The sequence below is a fragment of the Podarcis melisellensis genome, assembly GCF_964234715.1.
Source record: "Podarcis melisellensis genome assembly, chromosome: 6".
NCBI lineage: Eukaryota > Metazoa > Chordata > Lepidosauria > Squamata > Lacertidae > Podarcis > Podarcis melisellensis.
In genome coordinates, this window is record NC_138538.1 from 67,043,512 (window position 1) to 67,061,408 (window position 17,897).

Sequence of the window (17,897 nt, forward strand, 5' to 3'; positions counted from 1 at the left end):
CAAAAAAACATGTAAACCCAGGGGATTAGTAGCGACTTAGAGAGAAAATAGTGTAAAGTTATACCATGAAGTGAGCCCGTGCAGCTGGCTGGATGCACTTTCCCCCTGGGCTACTACCAGTGAGTGAAACCTATCTAAGTGGGTCCCCTCCCATCCTGCTGCTGTGCAGAATCCTTTGTGATATTGTGCTCTAGAATTGCTCCATCTCAGAAAGCAGTCAAGTCTTTAATGGCTTGCAATGGAGAGAGAGAGAGGCAGGCACTGTCTAGGAATTGAAGTTTAAGCAGTTTCTTTCTTTCTTTCTTTCTTTCTTTCTTTCTTTCTTTCTTTCTTTCTTTCTTTCTTTGACAGCAGCAATTGGGCAGCACAAGTAAACAAACTGTTTGTTTGAGCTATGCCAGTTGGTAGTCCTCTTTGATTAAATTACTGACATGCTATAATATCCTAAAATGGGAAATAAATTATGGCATTAACCAGGGGGTCAAACTTGAGTCCCTTTTAACAACAACCAACAAAATTATACCAATTACATTGCTTTACAGCTAGGCCAGGCTGATAATTAATGAGACTGCAAATCACAGAGACTTAATTTTGAGAGCACATTTTCTCATTTATTTAATTTTGAGTACAACCAGCTGTCCAGTGCCTGACCTGCACATATTTCTGCACTTTATGTCTCATTCTTGCAAACTTAACCATCTCGTAGCCATTCAGTCCAGGTTTTATGTTTAAATGATAATGGGCTTGCTAAGAGGGATGAAAAAAAGAAAAGCAGTTTTTGGAAATGCTTTAAGAGAACACACATGGGTAGGTGAAGAAGACCAAACACAGAAATTTCAGTTCTTTCTCATGTTATAAATCCAGCATTCTGTTCCATTATAAGGCTGGTGGATATTAAATACCCCTTATTCCTCTTCCCCCTATTTATGCACGTGAGTGCATATGATGTCTGCTGCCAGATCCAGATGACCTGTTTATCAAGCATTCATCCTGACTCACTTGCTCAAAGCTTATGCAAAGCTTGGACTAGGTCTGGCTTTTAGTGAACATTCATTTTGATTTGTTTGCAGGGCAATGAATATTCATCCTGATTTGCTTGTGCAGTGCTCATATGTCTTCCCATTAATCAGTCATTCATCCCACACTTTACAATACATTTCCCCCTCACTCTCCTAATTCTAAAAAAACGTGGATCTATTGTGCTAGGGCAACAGAGTGTTGGAATCCATTTTAGTTGCACAAATCTACATTTCTAGCATGTGCTTGAATTCCTTCTGTGAAATGCTGACAGTCTGGAGGTGACCTTCATCTGCCCATATTCATCTCCTTGTTACCTTTGGCTCTCGCTTTTGTGCCTTCCCTGCTTCCATTTGCCATTTCCTCCGCTGTTGTATCTGTGTTAGTCCTGTTGCAACAAAAGCAAGAAAGAGTGCAGTATTGAGACATCTATGCTAGCAAATGTATTGTAGAGTAATAGGGAAGAAACCTGCATGTACCAAATCAATTTGTTACTCTTTTCAGAGACACAAGACTTTGGTGTTTGCCTTTCGCTGTCACAATGTAGTCTATAAGCTCCCCAACCCAGACATCTGTTTTCTGTTTATGTTGCTCTACTCTAATGCACCACAAACAATAGTGTTTGGACTGGCCCTACCATTAGATAGAGTGAGGTAGCCACTTCAGACAGCTGATTTTGGAATACATTTTTTATTGGTTGATTGAGTGCCTGCTGTGCTAGGAAAGGGAAGAGGTACTTGTGGAATTTTCTGCCTCCGGTGCCAAAATAATGGGTGCTGCTTATCTTGCACTTTCTGAACCACAGCCCACCCCATTTACCAGGGTCCCTAACCCTTGAGAGAGACTTTTCAGAGAGGCTCAAGGGGAGCAGTGGGCAGGAAAGTCCCCTTCTACTCGTGCCCTTCTGGGTCAACCCAATTTTGTACATTTCTATGGTTCTATGGTCCTTAAATACTTCTAACCCACCCCTTTGCATCCCTAGTTGCTTGCATCTCTTTTGACAAAGTTTGTGCTCCTTTTTGTTTTCCTAATTTGGATAAGACTTCCATTTTGCAAAGGAAGACTTCCCTCTAACCGTTTTCTTGACTTTGCACATTAACCACACATACATCCTTTTGGATGTGATACCTTTCCTGCTCTGTGATATACATTATAGCAGAGCTTTTATTATTGTGATTTGGAATAATACCCATACACTCTTGAGAGATTTGACCCACTTAGCATTAGTTTCAACCTAACAGTCCTCTCATTGTTTTTGGAATTGTATCCGTTTCGAGTCAAGTGTGACTGTGTTGGACGCTCTCAGCAATTGTATTTATTTCATTAAAAAATTGTCCACTTGAATTTGGTAGCACTCCAGTTACAAAAATATCACACTAAGTCCTGCTCACCACTTAAAATTAAGACCAAGGTCTGGTCAGTTCCAAGCTGTTGTTTAGAAACTTTACCTCTTTGTCATAACCAGAAGATGCAGTTACTGCATCTACATGATGGCAGTTGAAGTCACCCCATACTATGACTTCATCTCTTTTGGATACCTCCCTGATTTCATTCTCTGCCTCGAGATCATTTTGCTCTGGGGAGGAGTAGTGTGGATATAATTCCTGTCCTGTATTTTTAAGGGTTATTATTGCCCCCTACATTTGGGGGCGAAATGATTAAATACAGAGCAATGCAGGCACCAAATTAGGTTCTAAGTGGATCTATTTCTGAGATTGCTCGTCAGCATGATTAAAACGATAATAATTTCTATTTATCATTAATAATGCATTGGGAGGGGTGCGCTCGGCAAAAAGGTGGCTAATTTTTTTTTAATGACTCTGTTTTCAAGATGTACGCAGCTTTCCGAAAAGCAATCTGCGGAACTTGTATGTAGGATGCAGCTGTGGAAGACTTTATTAACATCATGCAGGTGGGGCCTAATTTTAGTTCAGTCTCAAAGAGGGGGAATTGTTTCCCCTGTGATCGGCACAGCACCACAACATCAGCAAAGCTTTAGACAAGAAGTTGTTTACTTTACTGCATGTGTGTGAGTGAGTGTGCGCGCGCGTGTGTGCTTAAGGAGATTATATATGCCATTAATCAGGCAGTCTTTTTTATTATATTAATGGACCTAATGGAACAGTCTGTAACCTATGATACTCACATGCGGCACAAAGGCAATGCCATGGAAAATGTTCAGGAAATGAGCAGTGACTTCTAAATATAAGAGAGAAGGAGCTAATGAATGGGAGGAAGGAACATTGAGAATTACATCTGTTTGGCCATAAAAGACGCAGCACAGAATCAATCTCAGCTTTTAATGTTGATTCAAGCTACATATTGAATTGAGCTCCCTAGCTCTGGGTTTCCTTCAACGAGCAGGCATTGGACTAGACGACCTATGAGGTCCTTTCAGAGTTGGCTGCTACCACAAAGCCATGAAGCTTGGTCTGTTAAGCCATACCGTGCTTGAGCTTCTGAATGGTGCTAGCAGGGGACGGTAGTCCATTGCAATGAACAAGGCGATGCCCCACCAACCTCAGCCTTCCCTCAGCCAGCCTCTACCTGTCACTGGCCCTAGCTGCATCCATTCTTGATCTCCCTGTCTTCCACCCTACCAGACCCAATGGGCAGGGGCAGCGTGTCCCGTTCTGCTGCTTGAGGCGAAATGGGAAGTGCCACCCTGCCTTGCTGCTACAGCCACTGCTCCCACCACCAAACCTGCCATTGCACACTTTGCCTGTGCTGGACGGCTCTAATTTCAGACAAAATTGCATTGCTTTTGGGTGAAATCTTGCCTAAAACTGACACAATCTTGTCCAAAATTGTCATCAATGGCGCTGCGACTTTGCCACCAGCAAAGGTGCAGGACAGACAGGGAGCCTGTGAGAATGCCACTGGGGTGAGGGACTGTGTGTGTGTGTGTTTTGACATGAAATACAATAAAAACCAGACTAGTCTACAGAACAAGAATAATAACAAAGCAATAAATTAAAAAGTAAGAGAAAATAGAGGAGAGAGAGAGAGAGAGAGAATAACTATAAGGCCCTTTATATCATCTGTATCATCTCACCTTACTTCTCAGCTTACTTCTTCCCCCAGTCTCTCACCCTGGGAGACCCTTTCTACCCTGCCTTTCATGCAGGGACCACCTTGCTCCAACTGTCCGCTTCCTGGTGTGCCCTCCTCAGTCCTCAGTGATAGCCTGGGATGGTTGAATTCCAGGCTTTTCCCACTTCACACTACAGTATAGCGAGATTTCTTTAAACACACACACACACACACACACACATTTCGATTATTCAAAAATACAAAACAAAAAAACACCTGCAGTCTCAAGTGGTAGCCCCCCTCAGTGCCCCCCACCAGTGTCTGCCATGCTTTGAGTGATGGCAATGAGCACAACCAAACACTTCAATAATCAATCAATCAGTTTGCCAACCACAGTCCCATCCAGTGCGTAGTGAAGTGCACAGAGCTATTGGGGAAGAAACAATTCCTTCTTGCCCCCCTGTAGCAATCATTTAAAGCTCATGAGCTGCTCCTTGATTGATTACCTTTGCCTTAGTAATAAGAGTTTTACCAGGAGGGCAAAGGGAATGTTGCCCTTTAATCTTTGCCTCTTTAGTGAAGCAATGTAGGGATCTCAGCAGAATGCTACTCTTTCATTTCGCTTTTGACTCGGACTCTTTGGAACAAATTAGCAAGGCTCATTTGAATTTACTTCAAGGAACAGCAGGGGTGTTTAGTTTACCTCGTGCAACTGCTTCCTCAGAAAACTGACAGCACTGGAATGAGTAGGTGGCTTGTGAGTCTATGGCCAACTCACCTTCTCCCACACATCCAGGATTTGTGGGGTGAACTGAACTGCAGGAAGCACACCAAAAATATGTATGCGTCCTACAGACTCAGCATGTTCCCTGCCCACTTGGCGTGTTTTATTTGGACACTTCCAGCTGTTAGCTGCCAGTACAGGCAAACAAAGAGGGAAGAACCTCCCAAAAAATGGTACCTCATGACTTTGGAACTACAGTCATTTTTTAAAAAATGACAGTAAGTTGGCCACCCTATGCCAATCTGTCTGAAGCTAGGAGTAATCAACCCACAGTTGCCATTTTTGGGTGGGCAAATTCAGCTCCCTCAAAACTGTTTTATTTTGAAGTTCTGTTTGAATGGCATTTCTGAAGCAAACTATGCAGGTGGCTATTATAACCGCATGCTCTGCTGTGATACCCCAGTGTGTGGCGAAATCTTCCGTACTACTTGTCAGGGTTGTACAGACAACCAAACTATCCCGGCATGACAGATGCTACTCCAGAGTACATATGGCCCCTGTTCTATACATGCTGTGCCACTCTGCCCTCTCATCCTCATAACACACTTAGTATTCCCGGCAGTGAGCAATGATGCTCTCACATTTGGGAGCCTTGTTAGGCAGGCCTGAAACAGTACTGAAGTGACTTTTGAGACTTTGTGGCTGGACTCCCGGGCCTTGCCTTGTGGGGAAATGAAAATAGCTGTTTTTACTGACTCGCTGGGAAGTCTGGTCACGTGTTTCTAGTGCTTCAAGTCACAGCTGCTGCTGGACTTCCACCATTACTGTCTGCTGCCAGAGCCTAACAAGCCCCTTGAAACCTTGTTCTGGCCTTGCTGTAAAATATGCATTTCTTTGTATATTAGGAGTAGGATTTTAGGATGGACTTTGTTTTTGTTGTTGTTTTACTACAGTTGTAAGATCTATCAACTGGATACTAGTACAGAATACGGAATACTGGCTGGGAATGGAGCCAAATGCAAAACTGTGGCTTAGAGGGTTAATTACCTATGTGTACACCAGGACAACTTGCATAGCCTATATCAGTCATACCTCTTGTTACGTTTGCTTCAGGTTACATCTTTTCAGGTTGCGTTCTGCGGCGACCTGGAAGTACCGGAAAGGGTTACTTCCTGGTTTCGCTGCTTGCACATGTGCAGACGTGCAAAATGATGTCACGGGCATGCGCAGAAGAGGCGAATCGCAACCTGTGCATGTGCAGACATGGGTTGAGTTCCTTTCAGGTTGCGAATGGGGCTCTGGAATGGATCCCATTCACAATCAGAGATACCACTGTATCTGTGTTACTACATACCCTAGGATGGCCTGCTTATATACTTGCAAAACTACATCTAGGTTACTACAGATCACTGATTCTAACAACCTAAATTAGAAAACAAAAGTCACTTTTGTTGTTGGTACTGTAAAACAATTGGAAGTCCAAGATCCTTGTCATTCTACTAGAAACCATCTTTGCAATCTACAAGGAGATTCCCATCTACTGTACCTTTCACCTAGCCCTGCTGTAGACCAGGTATCTTCAACCTTTTCAGATCCAGGGCCCGCATTTAACCCAAACATGCATTAGAGGGCTCGTTTCTGAATTCTTTACCTTATATGTGCATGGCGGCAGTGTTCCTGTTGTGACCCACCTTGGATCAGGCCACAACCTACTAATGCATCCCAACCCACCTATTTAAGACAAGTGTCGTAGACCATTTCTAAGGATATGATACATAGCCAGAAATTCCCTGAGCATACCCTACAGAAAAAAGTACCGGTATTACAGGGCAAATGCCACTTGCTTTCCTTCTAGCTCATGCAGGTAGACCAAATGAGTTTGCTTTATTTTTGCCTCTGGGTGAAGATGACCAGCCTAACCTGTTATCCCAGAGCTAAAAAGGTGCTATCTGCATTGGAAAGGATATCCCCATTGGCTCTCGTGGTGGATTTCTCTCCAAAGCAAATACCAGCTTCAGAGGAGTCATCTTTCTCATGGCCATAACAGGTGAAAGAGTTAAATCCCCTCTCTGGCCTGCTGGGATGCTGATAATTATACCACTACCATAGCTGCTGGTACTATTTATATTTTATATATACATATAAAGCTGCATGTTAAATGCAAATACACATTGAACATCATATCTAGTTTGGCTGTAGTCCTGGAAATTGTGGCATTCGTCACTCCTAGAGAAACATGCATCAGCCCTGTAACAAGTCTGGGCAGGTCATGTAGCCTTAGAAGTAGCGCTGGTGATTTGATAACATTCCTTTCTCCTTGGCTCAGATCAGAGCCAGCTCTTGTTGAGGGATCTTTACAAATTCTCTTGAACATGTCACTAATATGGGAGAACCCAGGAAGATTGATTAGGAGTTAACTGAATTTAAAAACACCAAAAGCTATGGGAGGATGAAAGCCAGCTTAACAAATATTTGTAGAATCGTTCAAGTTTAATGGAAAATATTTTTTTTACAGAATATTTTAAAAATGTCTTTGTTAATCTATTCTTCCTTTAGAAATCCAAAGGAGGGGGAGATACATTCACTCTGTTTCCTTTGCACCCAGTTCTGAAGGTTAGCTCCCCACCTTTTTTTAGCTATTCCATAAGCTCATTGACATGCATGAGTCTATATATGTTACTGTAAAAAGTTGCTGATTCACTGGTTGCTCTGCATAATATACTCGAAGTTTAGGAGCCAGCTGAGAGTTGTAGAGAGCAGAGTTCATGGATCACTGTAGAAAAGCTAGAAGGACTTCACGATTTAAACAACTGTGACTCTTGTTATTGCTTTAGGCCTCTGAGTGGCTGAATCCTAGCCAGAATAGAGTGTAGCTATGATCTTAATCATAAAAAGCATCTCATTAAAACATCTTAACAAAACATCTTAAGAGTTATTCAAGACTGTGCTAGGGAAGTGGGGAGGGCCAGCAACTGCAGCCAAATTTGTGACCATCCGAATTTTGCTTGACCCCAGTTCCCACTACCCCTAACCATGGGCTATGCTGACTGGTGCTGATAGATGTTGGAGTCCAAGAACATCTGGAGGGCAAGATCATCGTACAGATTCAATGAATTCTAAAGATTGGTTCACAAAAAGGTCATTTCTGGAAATATTCCAGCTAGCGCATTTTACCCCCAAGGCACACGAGATGGCTGAAAACTACTGAGGCCTACCAGTCATAAAAGAACAGTACAGGGGCAGATGTATTCACAAAGAGATGACAGGTGGTGACAGAGGTTGGCATATTCAGCAGAAAATTACTGACTTCCCTTTCTACTGTTATCTAATTCATCTCTGGAAATTGCCACAGAGTTTCCCTTGTGGCAAGGAGTTCCAGATCTCAGCTTTCCTCAAACTGAATAGAGACATTTGCTCTGGAGAAATTATGGGTGCATGTGTGTAAATATAATAGAGAACTATTTTGAATGCACTTTATACAGTGGCCTCTTCCACTGCCAATGCAGCAAAATTAAAAGTAAAATGCAGACTTCCGTTGCAAAATTTCAGAATTTGAAATAATGTGTGTACTTATCCAGTCCCATTGAATTCACTGGGTCTTACTTCTCACTAATCATGTATAGGATTCCTTCCAGTAGCACCTTAAAGACCAACTAAGTTAGTTCTTGGTATGAGCTTTCGTGTGCATGCACACGAAAGCTCATACCAAGAACTAACTTAGTTGGTCTTTAAGGTGCTACTGGAAGGAATTTTTTTTGTTTTGACTATGGCAGACCAACACGGCTACCTATCTGTAACTGCATGTATAGGAGGTAAAGGTAAATTTCCATTATCCCAATTCTCATTGGTCACTATTTTCAAATCAAAACTTTCAGCACAATCATTTTGTTTTGATCTAAAAGAGAGAGAAACCAGGACCTGCAGAAATGGCAAGAGATGAGGGGCTACATCCTAACTGACTACAAAGTCTTGCTGTGTATGCTTTAGGCCATTTAGGATTTTTGAAAAAGAGGAGGAAATAGAATTCTCAGAAATAGAGTCCGCATCCCAGTGCTGCTAAGTAAGGGCTGCACCTCAGTTTGTTAATGCTGTTATCACTTCCGAAAAATACTGTTTGGGAAGCACCCTCTCGGGCTGTAGACTTCTTAAATTCTATATTTCAACCCACAGACAATCAGTGGAGAGCTAGAGATTGCATGTTAGAAAGAGGACGACCATCAGGCCATTACATTCCAGCTTAGTTTCAGTTACTGACTAACCTGGTAGAGTTTATTGCAAAAATATAGGCTTGAAGTTGGAAAGTCTTGAATCACTGGGCGAGGATGATACATAGGGAAGAACGACTCAGCATTAGTAACTGAAAAAGGCCATCTTTCCTCTAACAGAAACTGCAGAACTAGCTCGGCCACTGTGAACTAAGAGAAAACAGTTGCCTGAAATATCATGTCAACAGCCTTTTCATAGACTAAAAGTACTGAGAACTGTTCTACCTATTATACAGAATGAAGGGGCAGAATGAGGCGGTAGAATTCTGAAGTATACCATTTCAAAGTACAGGAGTGGGTTAGATGACCTCCATTTTAAAATAACCAAGCATGCAATAAGCTAGGATTCCAAAAAGATGGTTACGCTAAATCGGATCCTCCTAATTGGGGGTCTGCGTTGCGTGTGGGCCCAAGGTGCCCCACCCTAATATTCTTGAGGACGTGGGAGATTGAGCCCAGCCCATGTGATAGATCACATCATTGCCTATTGGCCAATCAGAGATTGGTGGTGTGATCGTGGGGGCATAAAAGGCAGTGACACCTTTCTGGGGTTTCACCTGGCTTCGCAACGCCAAGCACCTACCCACCCACCCTGTATTTTAGGTGCCTGCTTTGACCTTGCTCTGGACTTCGGTTGGTTGCCTGTTTTGGAACAAGGGCTGGGTAGGATTTTTTTTCCATTTGGCAAATTGGCAGTGGCCATTTCGTTTTTGCGCACCTCTTAGCAATCATCACAACTTTTGTAAGGTTTGGTGGTTAGGCATTGGCTTATTGTGATGTGGGGGGGGGGTGCGGCCATCAACTGCCATTCCAGGTACAAGGGTATTCCGGTAAAGGAATCCATGGGTCCGAAGTCCGCTTGAGGGGCTAGGGCCATGCCAGAACCCACCGGGAACCCCGGGGTGAGCTTCAGTTGGTTGCCATCGACGGAGCTCCCCTGTTTGGTTGTTTATCATTCCAGACTTCCTTCAAGGTGGGCAGGAATCAGATATAGTTATTGCCAATGCCTAAGCCAATACCACTCACATTGCTGTTATGAATAAAGTTGTGGCCTAAAATTTTGTCCATTAACCTGAAACTAAAATTCTGTGTCAGTGTGTATTTATTTATTTATCCTTGGGGGTGCGCCGGGGTCTTGAGCCTTTTGTTGTTAAAAGAAACAAGAAAAGAAAGTGGGAAAGCATTCAGAAATGACCCACACACCAAGCTGAAGTGGTACAATTAAATAACTCTGCTCACTTGATTCTGCATTATCTTACTAAGGATAAACCCATTGGCCATATAAGCTTTCCATAGAATCATAGAATTGTAGAGTGGGAAACTACACCAAGGGTCATCTGTTCCAACCCCCTGAAATGCAGGATTCTCAACTAGATCATACATCTCAACTAGATCAATAGACTGTGGAAGGCAAAACAGCATTAAAACACAGAAACATTTTTTTTAAAAAAAATTGTTTAGCATTGTTAATATACATTTTTGAATGTTCCGAGCTCCCACAGGTGATTGTGCAATGGACAGGACAAATGGGAATGGCAGGCAGTAGCAGATTTCTGTGAAAAAAATGTGGGCTGTTACTTTCATAACTCTAAAGTTTCACTGAGCTCATTGACCTTAGCACTCTTTGATTTAGCTGGCTGTACTTAATCCAAGTCTGGGTACAAAGGCTGTAATCTTAAACACACTTAATCTGGAAAGACTAAGTACTGTTTACATTCGCTGAATTTTCTTGCAAGTAAACACGCTTAGTATGTCTGTTCTGTACACTTTGTAGCCCACAAAGCTAAATCCACACGCCGCCGCCACCCCCGCCCCCAACCAGCAACATTTTGTGGTCTGCCAGGTACTTGAAAATTTTTGCTCCTGTTACTATTACTCCTACAAAGGGAGTGAAATTTGGGTGGTTCACTGAGTACCTGATCACCTCCTAATTATGTGCTAACTATTGCTATGCACTATTGTCTCTGAGGATGCCTCTAGGAATTGCAAGTGGGATGGATACTGTAGTGCTCATGTCCTGCATGTAAGTTTCCCATAAGCATCCACTTGGTCACTGTAAAAACAGAATGCTGGACCCGATGGGCCTTTGATCTGATCCAGCTGAACTCTTACGATCTTATGGTCACGACTGCTAAACTGTGGTTCAGACTGTGATTTGCTTGATATGTCAGCTGTTGGGCAATGTAACAATGCAATTTTCTGCAATGCAAAAAATATGTGTGTGTGGATAATAATATGTGGAAGGCAGTGTCAGCTGTAACCATAGCCCAAGTCTCTGGTATTGATGCTGCTTACAACCAGGGCTAGATTAACCATAGGGTCTGGGGTAGCTGAGTTGGTAGAGCATGATTCCTTTAATCTCAGAGTCATGGAGTCAAGCCCCACATTGGACAAAAGCTTCTTGCATTGGAGTAGATCAGGCATAGGCAAACTCGGCCCTCCAGATGTTTTTGGGACTACAACTCCCATCATCCCTAGCTAACAGGACCAGTGGACAGGGATGGTGGGAATTGTAGTCCCAAAACATATGGAGGGCGAAGTTTGCCTATACCTGGACTAGATGACGTTTGCAGTCCCTTCCAACTCTATGATTAAGCAAAATAAGCACATGCTTAGGGCATCAAGGGAAGGGGGGCACCACAGAAATGTTCCTTTGCTGGATTTTTAACATTAATGGTCACGAATTGCTCGGCTGAGCATTCATTTCCTCAATTGAAGTATATTTTAAAAATCCCAACAGAACAACTACGCAACAAGGCAGGCGGGATGCCTTATCTCTACTAACTATAGAAACACATGTGTTATGTAAGATTAGTTTTAAAGATCTAATGAAAGACTTAGTGATTAGAAAAAGTAGGGAAAAAATTCAAATATAAATAAAGTGGAAGTATACAAAAAAATTAAACGTTTCTCATTTTACTGTAGGCTCTGTTTCATTTTGAAAAATATTTTTTTATTGTTTCTTGTTGTTTATAATTTGAATTAGATATATACAGGGCCACCAAAATATTTTAAGTGCTTAGGGCCTCTAAAGGTCTTAATTCTGCCCTGGAGTCTTGCTGGATTCTGCCACAGAAGCTGTTGGATTTCAGAGGTGGGTGCCCTCTAAAAAAATTGCAAAGCTCGCTGGGATTTGTGGATGGAGAGAGCTTTATAAACCTCATTATTGTTACTATTAAGAAGCAAATTGGTAATCACCTAGTGGATGAAGTAAATTCTTGCATCCTCTGGCAGGCAACCATACTTGCCATATCTGGTTAGAGAGATGGGAGAAGAAAGGAGCAAAGCATATAGACCTCTAATTAACCGACTAATTTTTCATACAGGAGCAACACACTCTCCCCCTTTTCCCTACACATTATTTAAGAATGTTTTTGTTGATGGAGACAAATGGAGATGTCTTCCTAAAACAGCTCATTAAAGCGAGTGTTTGGACTGCAGTGTCTGCACACTTATACTAATGAATGAGATTTTTCAACTCTGAGACTCCCAGAAGGACTATCAAACATGCATGGCCTCTTACATGCATGTATATGCTCAAACACACACATAGAGGAAAAAGCAGGGAAGCTGAGTCATCCATTTGTTTTGAGCTCCCCACCCCTCTTTTTCTTAGCCAGAAAGCCCCGGCTAAAAGTGTAAAAATGCATACTGCCTTTGTCATAGCAACACAGACTCCATAGCAATGCTGGTTCCCAGCTGCCACAAACGGGCTTGAAATGTGGTGGCTGAATTGATGGTCCATTGAGCATTTGCTGGTGATCTGCAAACAGTTTATTAGCTACATGCCCAGCTTGCCTTTGTTTCAACTTGTTAATATGCATTAAACAGAGAATTTCAAATGAATGGTCCTTTCTTAACTGTCTCAGTGGTTGCAATTGTGGGATATGCTTTTCAATGCAGGCTGCTTCTTTTTTTAAGTGACAGGTGCATATGAGATTATAATGTTGCATATGTAATTATATTAATAAGAACAGCTTTGTTAAATCAGATTCTGTTAGGAGAGACTATAATAGTGTGGTCTTATGTATCAGAAACAAGTCCTATCAATTCCAATGGGTCTTAGTCTTATGTCAGAGTGTGTAAGATTGCTGCCTTAATTATACAGTGCCTAGCACCATATTAAATGCATAGGAGTCACCATCACCAAAATCTTATTGACATAAGTATTCCAAGCTCAGAGTCGGCAAATTTATGGGGGAAAGATGTATTTAGTGCAGATATTCAGATATTCAAGCTCAGCTTAGGATGTCAATATATCTTCAGGCTTCCAGTACCTTGGTGTGAATGGTTGGGGATATTTCATTATTGATTTGCAGAGTCCAGTGCTAGCTCTCTGAAAAGTTATTATGCTGGAATTATTATATTGTTAGTTTAACACAGCAAAAGGGCTCTGCAGTCCAAATGGTCTTGAGGGTCTTGCATCACTGTAAAGCCCACTTCCACATTAATGTTTCCTTCCTTTTATAGTTCAGCATTACAGGGACAGTTCATTCACTTATGCTATCCAGTGGAATTAGCTGCTTGAATTCAAGTTGTCACCTCCTAAATGGCCTCCGGCTCTGGTGTTTTTAGGACTTCTGAGATGGTGAGGAAGGAATCCATTTTTCTTTCTTTGCAGTAAGGTGGTTGCTATCAAGAGTGCCTGTTGTTTCATGGAGCTAGCCATAAGGTGCTTCCACTTGAGGTATTTAATGTGGACAGGCCCAGGAAGAAGGCTTGGCATCTCTGGGCATTTGTCTATGGCCTGAGGGTCCACCACTTCATTTTTCCTCCCTTTACTGGATGGACAGGGAACCTTGGGCTCTCCAGATGTTGTGGGACTCCAACTCCCAACAGACCCAGCCAGCATTCCCAAAGATCAAGGATGATGGGAGTTGAAGTCCAACAAGATCTGGCAGGTTCCCTATCCCTGCCTTGCTGTGAGGTAGGCCTGTGCCAGGAGCAGTGAAAAGGCTATTCTAAGTGCTGCTGGTGATGTCCACCATTTTATGTCTCTGGGGCATGTCAGTATGGCTGCTGGCATGTGTGGCATGCCAGTATGGCATGTGTGTTCTCTGGCCCGATATCTTAGTCAAATGAAACAGCAATCTGTTTGCTCTGCCAACCCAAACTCTTTGTGGTTGAATTGTGGGAGATGTGTTTTTAGAAAAGGAAAGCTATTTGGTAGGAACAGAAAGGTGGAGATTGGGAGAGAATGAAAGAGAGAGGGAGAGGGAGAGAGGGAGAGAGAGAGAGAGTTCTAATTAACATTGAAATTGTCAGAGACTAATTGTATGTTAGCACCAAATAAACATTCCATTGTAGTTGCCTCTTTTCTGCAGCAAGTTTTGTGTAATCTGTAATCAAATGTAGACGGGTATCCATTGGAACAATGTATAGTAATTTGTTTACATTGTTATTTCAGATAATTACAAAGCAAACACACAGAAATAGCTTGTTTCTTTCTCTGCAACACAAAGCAGCATCAAATTAAAACACACACACAACCACGCAACAGCAACTGCACCACCAACAGCCAGCTTCAGCTTGTTCTGTAAAATATCGCCTTATTTACAGTTGTTTCCTATTAGCATTGCTAAGAATGCTGGGGACATAAAGTGTCACATTGAATGTAGGCTGATGACTTCATATGATGGCAACGGCTAAGGATATGACCAGTTTGCAGTCACAAAGAAATCAACTCTAATTAATGTGAGTGCCAGGTCTGTGTATAATTACGCAGCATGAGAGTTTGCATGCAAATACCGAAATGCTGATTGTTCAAATCTTTGCACTTGCTCATTAATACGTTGGGACTAAGCAATGCTGGCATGGAAGCAGGGTATAGCACTCATACAGCCTGCCGGCTAATTTGTATTATACTATAGTTAGCAAACAGAAGTCAGATGCTTCTGCATTTTAATAGAATTTGCACAAAACATACAGTGCATCATTTTCTTTGGTGGCATCTCACGTTTGGCTTCCCTACCCGCTTTTCTACAAACTTCCAGTGAAAAGAGGATGCAAAGTTTTCAAGAAGTTGTTAGAAGGGTTTGGGGCTGGGTTTCTGTTGTTTCTGTTTTTTGAGTGGGGGAGGCTTGAGAAAGAGACACACACAAAAAGTGCATTCCTGGGGAAAGCAATGCAGTTGACAGGAATAGGTGCCAGGAACAGGTCAGCAACAACTCACACTATTCAAAGAAACAAGACAGTCTAGGAGGCCAGGCCTAATCAGCACAACAGGTCCTCCTAGAGCTTGCTGCTATGAGGCAGTTGTGAGGAGTGTAAGTCCCCACCTTCCCACAGCTCCCTAAGTCATCCCATCCCCCCCTTCCTTCCCAAGCAATCTGAGGCTCCATCATCTTGTTTGTCTATGCTCTGCCATCTTCATACCTCTTTGGGTTCTGCTGGGAGACCAACAGGGAGGGGAGCTGATCGTAGCAGGAGTGGGAAGATAGGGTTGTGGTGTGGATTAAAATGAGGAAGGGGAGAGCCGTGAATGCCAGCTTGAGCTCCCTGGAGGAAAAGGTGGGAAAGAAATGTAAATAAATAGCTGCCATCTGAGGTGGAGTGGCCACAACTCTAGGTGATCTACATCTGTGTGGGGTAGGCTCAACTGTGTGTTTTGGGAGCTGCTTTCAGATGCATGTTTTTAAGTCTTTACCAATCTGTAACACCCTCTTAGCCAGGCATAGGCAAACTCGGCCCTCCATATATTTTGGGACAACAACTCCCATCATCCCTAGCTAACAGGACCAGTGGTCAGGGATGATGGGAATTGTAGCCCCAAAACATCTGGAGGGCTGAGTTTGTCTATGCCTGCTCTTAGCCCATCTGATTGTGAACATAAGGTAAAAGACTAATGGGTAATTTAGGATAGAGGCTATTCTTTAAAAATCATGCTCTAAGCACTATAAGAGTGGCTAGCAGGGTATGTGTGTTTTTGTGTTTGCATTTAGGATCACTTTAGGAAGAAAGTGATCCTGAAAAATCCACCCTGAGCCAAGGAAAATCTTGAATAAGCAGAGCTGTGCAGGTCACATAGCTGGAGTTTGGTGTGCTAGCTTTCATAGATTTAAAATTGAGCTAGAATTGTTTCTGTTCTTCACTCATGCACTCACTCATTATTTAAATGGAGGTTATTTAAATGAGCTCGCATGCCCATGATTTCTGGCGTCTGCTCAGACATGATTTTTGGCTTCTGTGCATGCGCAGACGCAATTTCTGGTGCCACGGAAATGAGTCCCCGCGTCGCGCTGCACCGGCTTACCGCAGCGCGCAGGGAGTTGCCAAGTGGGCGGCTCAGTTCGGGGGAAGCTCGGGGGCCAATTAAATGACCCCTGTGGGCAGCTTGTGGCCCATGGGCCTTAGGTTGCCTACCCCTGGTAAAGAGCATGCACTGCTCTGATTGTAGGTGGAGCCACATATGTATGTCCTCTTCCTTCCCAACCCCGCCTATTCAACGAAAGGTAAAGAGATACATAGAATGCCACAGCCTGCTGTTAAATATTTAAAGCAGTGCAGGTGGTTGGACTAGATGGCCCTCGGGGTACCTTCCAACTCTACAATTTTATAACTCTGTGACCTGTTTTATGTGAGGAAAAGCCAAGTGGGAGCCAGAGGTGATGGTGGGCAGAGCTAGAGTCAAAAGTAAGCAGGATCACCCCCTTTCTGTCATCCCCTTCCTTCCTTCCTTCCTTCCTTCCTTCCTTCCTTCCTTCCTTCCTTCCTTCCTTCTGACAGGGCTGGGCCAAAAGGGGATCTGTAGGCACCATTGACTGCAACTTCTGACAATCAGTTTCTGGTTGGGGTCATCAAAGAACAGTGCACTGGGCTTTGGAAGTGGTGACAATCAGTTGATTGTCTGAGCTTACAAAGCTCTGTGCTGCTCGTGATAAGCTTTGGGTTCGTGCACTCCTTTTTCTCCTCCAGCTGTCCACTTCCTTGCACACGCCCTGGTTCATCTCATCACGCTTTGCCCCTGGGCTTCTGCCAATACATCACTTGCCACTCACGGCTGCTCCTTTTCTTTTCCATTCCTCCCCACTGTCCCCTCCCCCAGTCAGCACCAGCCCTGATGGTGCACAGTTGCCTCTTCCACTGCCAAGAAAGACGCTACAGACTGGATGAGATCAGGCCATGGCCGGATCTGGCCCATGGCCCAGGGGTTCCCTGCCCCACATTTAAAGGATGTAACACTCGGTTACTTGAGAAACAGTATATAATCTCAACAGGAAAAACAATGAAATATTTGGAAAACAGGAGAGCACTAAGTATGAAGTAAAGCTGAAACAATGGCTTTGGTGGAGAAAAAACAGCTTCTCCATTTAGAGGAGAGATGCCAAGTGTTTCTGGAGTTATATATCCCATTTGTTCACAAATGTTTTCATTCATTTTTTGTTTGTTCGTTTCAAATAACCCTATTACATTTTATTCTTAAATGATACAATATGGAACTAACTTTTTGCAGGCATCTGATCTAAACAACTTTTAAAAGCTGTGGTCCACAAATTGACATTTTCAGCTTTCAAGCATTTTACTTCACTAAACAACATAACTTGTAAACTTTCATTCATACATTCCCCTTTTGGCCTCATAAATCATCATAATAAACCGTAACAGTTGGAGAGGCACAGCTCCTTGGCTGTTCAGAACTTGACAATTCCTTTTGATCTATGAAGACCAGGTGCCTTGAATTGCGATTTCATTCTATCTAGATCTGATGTCTGCAGTCTTGCGCTCTTGTTCTCTGCTTGTGATCTTAAGCACACTGGCAGAGTAAAGCAATATGGATCTACTCAGAAAGAAGCCCCATTGAATTCAATTGGAATTGTTCCCAAGGAAGTGTGTCAGTCTCGCGCTGCAATTCTGCAACA

The 17,897-nt window shown here is 42.9% G+C and overlaps 1 long non-coding RNA gene across 2 annotated transcripts in view; it reads right to left on the reverse strand.

Annotated features, from left to right (window-relative positions):
- Positions 1-585: 585 nt before the first annotated feature.
- Positions 586-17,897, reverse strand: part of LOC309371549 — a 53,616-nt gene continuing 36,304 nt past the window's right edge. For both annotated transcript variants that reach the window (XR_014169183.1, XR_014169184.1), the window contains exons 2-3: positions 3,164-3,216; positions 586-1,405 (exon numbers count right to left, since the gene is read on the reverse strand). This is a non-coding gene — a long non-coding RNA (uncharacterized lncRNA). The remainder of the gene's footprint in view (positions 1,406-3,163; positions 3,217-17,897) is intronic.